At 36.9% G+C, this 8,218-nt stretch overlaps 1 non-coding gene across 1 annotated transcript; it reads right to left on the bottom strand.

The window, feature by feature from the left end:
* Window positions 1–7,242: 7,242 nt before the first annotated feature.
* On the bottom strand, window positions 7,243–7,317 carry TRNAT-CGU (transfer RNA threonine (anticodon CGU)). The gene is given in 2 exon segments: window positions 7,243–7,277; window positions 7,281–7,317. It is a non-coding gene; the product is annotated as a tRNA-Thr (tRNA).
* Between the last annotated feature and the right edge of the window lie 901 nt (window positions 7,318–8,218).

The raw sequence follows: 8,218 nt of genomic DNA, 5'->3' as shown, positions 1-8,218 counted from the left end.
TTCTACTGCATTAAGTAACTTACTTACTTACTTACAATGAACGCGGAGGTTCATTGCCCCCCTCACATAAGCTGCCATCGGTCCCTATCCTGAGCAAGAGTAATCCAGTCTCTACCATCATATCCCACCTCTTTCAAATCCATTTTAATATTATCCTCCAATCTACGCCTCTGCCTCCCCAAAGGTCTTTTTCCCTCCGGACTCCCAACTAACACTCTACGAGTATATGCATTTTTGGATTCGTACATACGTGCTACATGCCCTGCCCATCTCAAGCGTATGGATTTAATATTCCTAATTATGCAGGTGAAGAATACAGTGCGTGCAGTTCTGCGTTGTGTAACTTTCTCTCTTCTCCTGTAACTTTATCCCTCTTAGTCCCAAATATTTTCCTAAGCACCTTATTCTCAAATATCCTTAACCTCTGCTCCTCTCTCAAAGTTAGTCACAGTTTCAGAACCATACAAAAGAACTGGTAGTATAATTGGTTTGTCAATTCTTTTAGCTTCTTTAAGAGCAGACTGGATGATAAAAGCTTCTCAACCGAATAATAACAGGTATGTCCCATATTTATTCTGCGTTTAATTTTCTTTCGAGTGTCATTTATATTTGTTACTATTGCACCAAGATATTTGGATTTTTCCACCTCTTCAAAGGATAAATTTCCAATTTTTGTGTTTCCATTTCGTATAATATTTTGGTCACGAGACATAATCATATACTTTGTCTTTTCGGGATTTACTTCCAAACCTATCCCTTTACTTCTTTCAAGTAAAATTCCTGTGTTTTACCTAATAGTTTATGGATTTTTTTCCTAACATATTCACATCATCCGCACAGACAAGCACCTGATGTAACCCGTTCAATTCCAAACCCTCTCTGTTATCCTGGACTTTCCTAGTGGCACATTCTGAAGCAAAGTTAAAAAGTAAAGGTGATAGTGCATCTCCTTGCTTTAGCCCGCATTGAATTGGAAAATAATCGGACAGAAACTGGCCTATACGGACTCTGCTGTACGTTTCACTGAGACACACATATATTTCTATTACAAAAAAGAGTAATTAGAATAATAGTAGGTGCGAAATCTAGGGAGTCGTGTAGAACTATTTTCAAAAAACTACAAATAATGCCCATGGCCTGTCAGTATATCTTTTCATTAATAGTCTTCCTCGTATGTAATCGTGAAAACTTTGTAACTAATTCAACAGTTCATAGCATAAATACACGTCAAAAAAATGACTTTCATACTCCATCGGCAAGTCTATCATGCTATCAAAAAGGAGTGCGTTATATGGCAGTAAAAATTTTTAATAGCCTCCCTATCGATATAAAAAATGAAACTCAAAACATAAGATTATTTAGGGCCAAATTAAAGAAGTACCTAATTTCTCACGCCTTCTATTCTCTAGGTGAATTCATGACATTCAATAACACTTCATGAAATTGATACTAAAACTATGTGTTGTACTAGTAGACTATATTGTAAATCTCGTCTGTATATATTTCATTTAGACTGTGACTATAAATTAAGATTTTATAATACTGTAGTATTAAGTTTTTTGACTTGTTCCATATTCTAGCTGTAAGCATGTATGAATACCATGGAATGTTAATAAATGCAATACAATACAATTAATCGAATTAGTTCTTTGTGAATACCAAATTCAATAAGAATATCGTATAAAACTTCTCTCTTGATATATGCCTCTTTGAAATCTATGAATAACTTACTCCCATTTTTTCTCCAACATCTGTCGAATACAAAAATCTGCATATTTTTCTATTACCAAATTTATCTCTACAGATTGTTAAGTTGAAGGTGCTTGATTCTGTGATAAGCGGAGAATGGCTCGGACAAATTTTATGGTTGGATTAGTGTAGTCGTGTCCCACACGTTCTCCAATTAACCCTCCGGAAATGCTGCTATTGTAGTCGGAGGCTTTCGAGATCGTATCTCTGCGTCCTCCGCGAGGGAAGGAAAATAAATAGCAGGTCCTGTCTGGCGCGTGCGGGGAATCAGATGAAGGAGCGCTGCAAGCTGCTCGCTTCCGTGTCGGCAACCAAACTGTCTTGAATGCCTGCCATGAGAGTGCTGAACAAATTATGAATTAATCTAATGGCTACAGAAACAATTTGCGCTATTTTCTCTTCTTCGCCTACATCTATTTTCCTTCCTCTTGTTGCTATCTTCTCTTCTTCATACGCCTATTCTTTCTCGCCTCCTAACTTTTTTGTGTTCATTTTCTCTGACCTTTCCGTCGTGTTCTTCCCGGTTTACATTCTCCAGCCCTTGCCTTCTACCAGTGGCGTAGCGTCAATGTAAGCTAAAAAGCTCAGCTTCCCCAGTTAATAATAATTTCATAATAAACCTGCAATCTATGGACAAAATTATTTATTAATTTTAATAGAATTTATATTTACGCGTTAAATATTGTGATGTGGCAGCTCAGGATGATTTGTGATGCAGCAGTAAACAAGAAGCCTGCACACACCAGCTTCCAAGCAGACTGGTTTCTTACACTCATTCTTCTGTATAACCCACCCCGCAGATTTTCCATCCCTTTCTAACTATACTACCCTGGTCGCAAGGCTCGAAGGAAGCTAGCTTTGACATTTAAAATAAGTAGTTTCAGAGTTATCCCTTTTCGTCAGTTGTGTTCAGTTGAAGTGTTAGTGTGCATTGTGGCTGATATAATAAATAATGAGTGAAATAACAGTTCCTAACACCAATTTACTTGAATTTTTAGGACAATTCTATTATAAAGATTGACTTACGAACAAAAGTGTGATCTAAAAAACAAATGATCGACTCCCTTGCTGTCAATGAAGGACACAACCAAAGACAGACGCCTACTTACGTACTGTATCTATTGACCGTTAATATTGTGATTCCTCTAACTATGACAGGGAGTGAGCTAGTGTTATACTATACGTGTCTATTTGATGTTTAAACCGTGAAATCATATTTTACTACGTATCATTTGAGGTCATGCCTTATTGGTGTTATTTACGATGTTCCAACCAATCTTCGACTGCTGACTTAACATTGACTACTATTTATTTTAAGACTATATTTTTGTAATACGTTTTCTCATATTGCATGAAAGACAACTTGAATTAGCTTCCTCTGCTCAAAATTTCATGCTACGCCACTGCCTTCTACGCATCTTCTTTCTACTTTCGTCTCTTTTTTTATACCCTTTTATCCTTCTTTTAACCTTACAGTTTAGGAATATGTATGATAAGAACTTTCTTGTGTTAAATTTTAACGTACCTTGTTAACAAGTTTCGACCTATTTTGGGTCATCTTCGGAACTGGTCGTTGTTGGTCTTGGCGCCTCTTGTTTCCTGTGAGGGTGCGTTCGTAGTGTAGAATCAAAGAGTGTATGTGTTTTGAAATTGAGTTGTGTGTTGAGAATATCGTTGGGGTGTGTTTTCGTGTGTCTGTATATTTCATATTGTTCTAGTGTTGAGTTTCTGGCTTTTTGGTTGGATGTGCAGGCGCCAAGACCAACAACGACCAGTTCTGAAGATGACCCAAAATAGGTCGAAACATGTTAACAAGGTACGTTAAAATTTAACACAAGAAAGTTCTTATCATATATATTCCGAAGTGATACAGTCTTAAAAGTTGTGTAATCAAGATGTATACTTACAGTTTACATCCTTATTCTTTTATACACGATTCACAAGGATTTACCGTCACTTACAGAGCTTATTTCCGAAGACATTCTGAGCAAAAAAGTCATATAAACATGGGCCCTAATCTCAATATTTTCAGAGTTACTAATTTTAAATTGTTGCTTCTTCTTCTTCTTTGGTATTACAGCCCAAGTGGGCCTTAATCTCCCCTATGGCTCTCTTCTATCCTTCTCTATCCCTCCAATTCCTTATTCCTAATCTATTCACATCCACTCGTACACAGTTCCACCATCTTTTTCTCGGTCTTCCTCTTAGTTTTAAATTGTTACTAAAATACCTTTTTTCTTTAGTTTTAAGGGTAAGAGAATATTAAAAATAGAGAATTAATTATTCAGAAGTGTCATTTCATTAATTGGTTATTATTCTGAAGCTAAACATGTGATGTTTATTGCTTTGTACAGATTTTATTTTTCAATTTTTAACTAAAATTTACATCATTCTTACGCACTTAAGTTATCACAAAAATTGTTGAAAATCATACGACTTTAGGAACTTGATTATTTACAGTTTAAATATGCATCCTAATGTACAGTCTTAAAGAATTTGCAAGAATGGCGTGATTTGTAACAGTTGTGATAAATGCATGAGAAAAATGTAATTTTGTAGTTAAAAATCGAAAAAAAAAAAATTCTGTACGAAGCAACTATGGAATTCACAACACATTTTTAGCTTCAGAATACTAGATAATTAAAGAAATGATACTCCTGAATAGTTCATTCTCTATCTGTAATATTTTTTACCCTTAAAACTAAAGAATAAGGGTATTTTACAAATAATTTCAAATCAGTGTAACTCTGAAAATAATGAGATTAGAACACATGTTTATATGATGTCTTTTGTTCAAAATGTCTTCGGAAGTAAAATCCGTTAGGGACGGTAAATCCTCGTGGTTCATCCGGTATATTAGCGATATTGCAACTTATTTACCTGTCCTTTTCGTCTTCTTATTCGCGTCAACTTCTCCTTTTCTTATTCTCGTTTCATATTCTTATCCCTCTTCCCTTCTCACATTCTTATTCCTCAAAGCGATAGCTATAGTCTAAATATTAAAGTGTAATTTTTTGTTCATAATGAGACCCTGAACATATTCTTATTCACTTCTATTTGAATATTTCTTTCCACGCTTAAGAAGGAAGGTTATAATACAGAGTGGGGCATGGGAACCAAATGTTTTTGGAATGGCTTGTACTCAGTCATTATAAAAGGGAGAGACGTGCGGCATGTGACATTCCATTCCGTGGCTCATAGCATTTCACCTGCAGTCGGCATCATGGAGCAGTGGACGCATGTTTGCGTATGATTGTTTTGTTAGAAATGGCGATTCAGTGAGCTCGATACGGCGTGAGTTTTGCTACAGATTCAATATTAATCGCAATGATTCTGCTCCCGTGCGTGACACAATCTTATGTTGGGTTAAAAAATCTAAAAAAAAAAAGGCGCAATACTAAAGAATAAATCGCCCGGCCCCCAACACAGAGTGCGTACCCCAGAAAATTTTCAGTCAGATAAGCGATACTGCGCAGCCCAGGCCGCTCTGCTCGAAGACATTCAGCTGCTCTTGGAATCAGCAATCGTACGGTAAGACGGATTCTGCATGGCGATTTACATTTACACCCATACAAGATGGGTGGTTTCAGCAAGATGGGGCCACGGCGCATATCTCCAGAGCGTGAATGGCAGTTCTTTGCCTCCTGCTTTCCAATCGTCTCATTTGGAGATTTGGTGACGTTCCATGGCTCCCTCGGTCCCCTGACCTGTCCACGTGATTTTTTCTATGTGGGTACCTAAAGGCACGTTTTACGAAGATAAGGCCTGAATATTAGATGAATTAAAGGACACAGTACGTCAACACATCACCCAAATCAACAGAGATCCCCTGGAAAGAATAGAGGTGAATTTTCGTCAGCGCCTTAAACAATGCGTCAACACAGACGGACATCACATGCCAGATGTAATTTTCCGCTCATAATTTAAATGGTATGTTCTCACAAACGTTATTCTACCAATAAAATGTGTTGAAAACAAAAACTAACTGTTTTATGATTATTTTAAAAACACTTGGTTCCTATGCCCCACCCTGTACACAGTGATGTGTAAATCCTCGAGAAACATCATTAACTTGAAGGCTTAGCGTCCAGACTTCTGACAGATCTTATATTTGGTTGCGGTTTAATATATCGAAATTCATAAGCTGATGAAAAGTGGAATCAGCTAGTACACACACACACATACAAATAAGCGTAATGACTTTAATATTAATTTCCAGTTGTAAATCTCTTATGCTACGCAAACGTAATTACAATAATGTATTGCTTGACTTAAATAAATTGATGGGATTATAATAAATACTAACACGTCGGCAAACTAATCAATTTTCATATGCATTCGTTAATTAGTCACTAAATCCTTCCTGATTTTGAGTTTATAGAAATTACAGAATTTAATGGTATATGTTATATAGTAGAAATAACAATTATTGGAAGACTTTCGATAAAATGAATACGTGTATTGAGGAGTTGGTAAGACTGAATAGAACTGCTGTCGTGTCCAACACATAAAGGCCTATCGTAGTTTCCATATAGGCCTATATTATTTAACATATAATTATGAAAGCCCTAAAAAGACGTGTAAGTCCTAAAGAATACCTGACTAGTGACCTAACTACATGAAAATCCGATTCCAAAAGATATTTCACACACTGTACTCTTGAAGGTGGAAAGCAATAAGGTATGTGTTATAGGCCTATGTCTCATTTCCAAGGAAATATACCTTATTTTCCTTCAACTTGATTCAGTATTTTTCTTATCTTCCAGTTTAGTTGGAAGTTCGGCCGAAATCTTTTGAGTCTGTATTCATAAATATAATAAATGTGAATTTTATTTGGAGCAGCTATATATGGAGTGGAAGGGGGCCAAAGAGGACACTTTTGAGAGGTGAGTCAGAGAGTTGAGTGAAACATAGAGGTCTAATAACATTGTGATCGTTTGTGAACGGTTTTTGAGATAGTTATACAAATAAAATAAATGTTTATATATCGAATGGAAGGGGTCCAAAGAGGACACTTTTGAGAGGTGAGTCAGAGAATGGAGTTAAACATAAAATTTTTAGCAGACAAATACGGCATTGAAGAAAGTAACTTATTGTTACATAGGGCCTGCTTCCCATCCCATTGCAACAATTTCACAGATTAAGGCCATCAACTTCGCTAAACCGTAACCTTACATTCAGATTTAAAACTAAATTTCCTTCAAACATCCGGTCAGTGAGAAGACGAACCCCTTCCTCCTTTCACAACGGGGATATGACTACCAGCAGTGAAACAGATGTATCCAAGTATATGACAAGTTTCCCTATTGGATTCCAAGATATTGCCAGCATGTAGGCTTTTTGTATTTTCAAAATAAATATCGCTGAATCGGAAAAAATTTACGTACGACGTTGTTAATCATAAGAATGAAAGAGGTCAATTTCAGCATCTAAATTCCTGAAGAGAACATGATTATGAAGTTAATTCACTTAATATTTGAGGAGAAAAATTCGCTCCCGCGCCGGGGATCGAACCCGGGTCTCTTGGTTTCTACGTACCAAGCGCTCTTACCACTGAGCTACACCGAATTCAATCCACAGCACCGGACCGAACCTTCCTCCTTCAGTGTTTCCCTTTGTGGCCGGACCCCAAGTTAGGCATATAAGTTACGTTGACGTTTTTTTTATGTCCAAGTCAACTGCCATTATACACCAGGCGCACTCAACTGAGTGACTGTTTGGCCGGGATTCCGCAGTTAAGTGCACAGTAATCTGTACAGAAATATGCACTGCAGCTATGAGAATATTAAAGGTTTTTTATTAATTTGTCCTACAGAATAATATCTGTAATATTGACAATTAATATTTGAGGAGAAAAATTCGCTCCGACGCCGGAGATCGGGGTAGCTCAGTGGTCAGAGCGTAGAAACCAAGACACCCGGGTTTGACCCCCGGCGCCGGAGCGAATTTTTCTCCTCAAATATTAATTGTCAATATTACAGATATTATTCTGTAGGATAAATTAATAAAAAACCTTCGGAATATATATGATAATAACTTTCTTGTGTTAAATATTACTAACGTATCTTGTTAACATGTTTCGACCTATTTTCGATCATCTTCGGAACTGGTCGTTGTTGGTCTTGGCGCCTCTTGTTTCCTGTGTGGGTGCGTTCGTAGTGTAGAGTCAAAGAGTGTATGCGTTTTGAAATTGAGTTGTGTGTTGAGAATATCGTTGGGGTGTGTTTTCGTGTGTCTGTATATTTCATATTGTTCTCGAACGATATTCTCAACACACATCTCACAACTCAATTCCAAAACACATACACTCTTTGGCTCTACACTACGAACGCACCCACATAGGAAACAAGAGGCGCCAAGACCAACAACGACCAGTTCCGAAGATGACCGAAAATAGGTCGAAACATGTTAACAAGGTACGTTAATAATATTTAACACAAGAAAGTTATTATCATACATATTCCGAAGT

The sequence above is a fragment of the Periplaneta americana genome, chromosome 4 (genome assembly GCF_040183065.1).
Source record: "Periplaneta americana isolate PAMFEO1 chromosome 4, P.americana_PAMFEO1_priV1, whole genome shotgun sequence".
Lineage (NCBI taxonomy): Eukaryota > Metazoa > Arthropoda > Insecta > Blattodea > Blattidae > Periplaneta > Periplaneta americana.
Note: the sequence above shows the minus strand (reverse complement) of the source record. Positions and strands in the feature narration are given on the sequence as shown.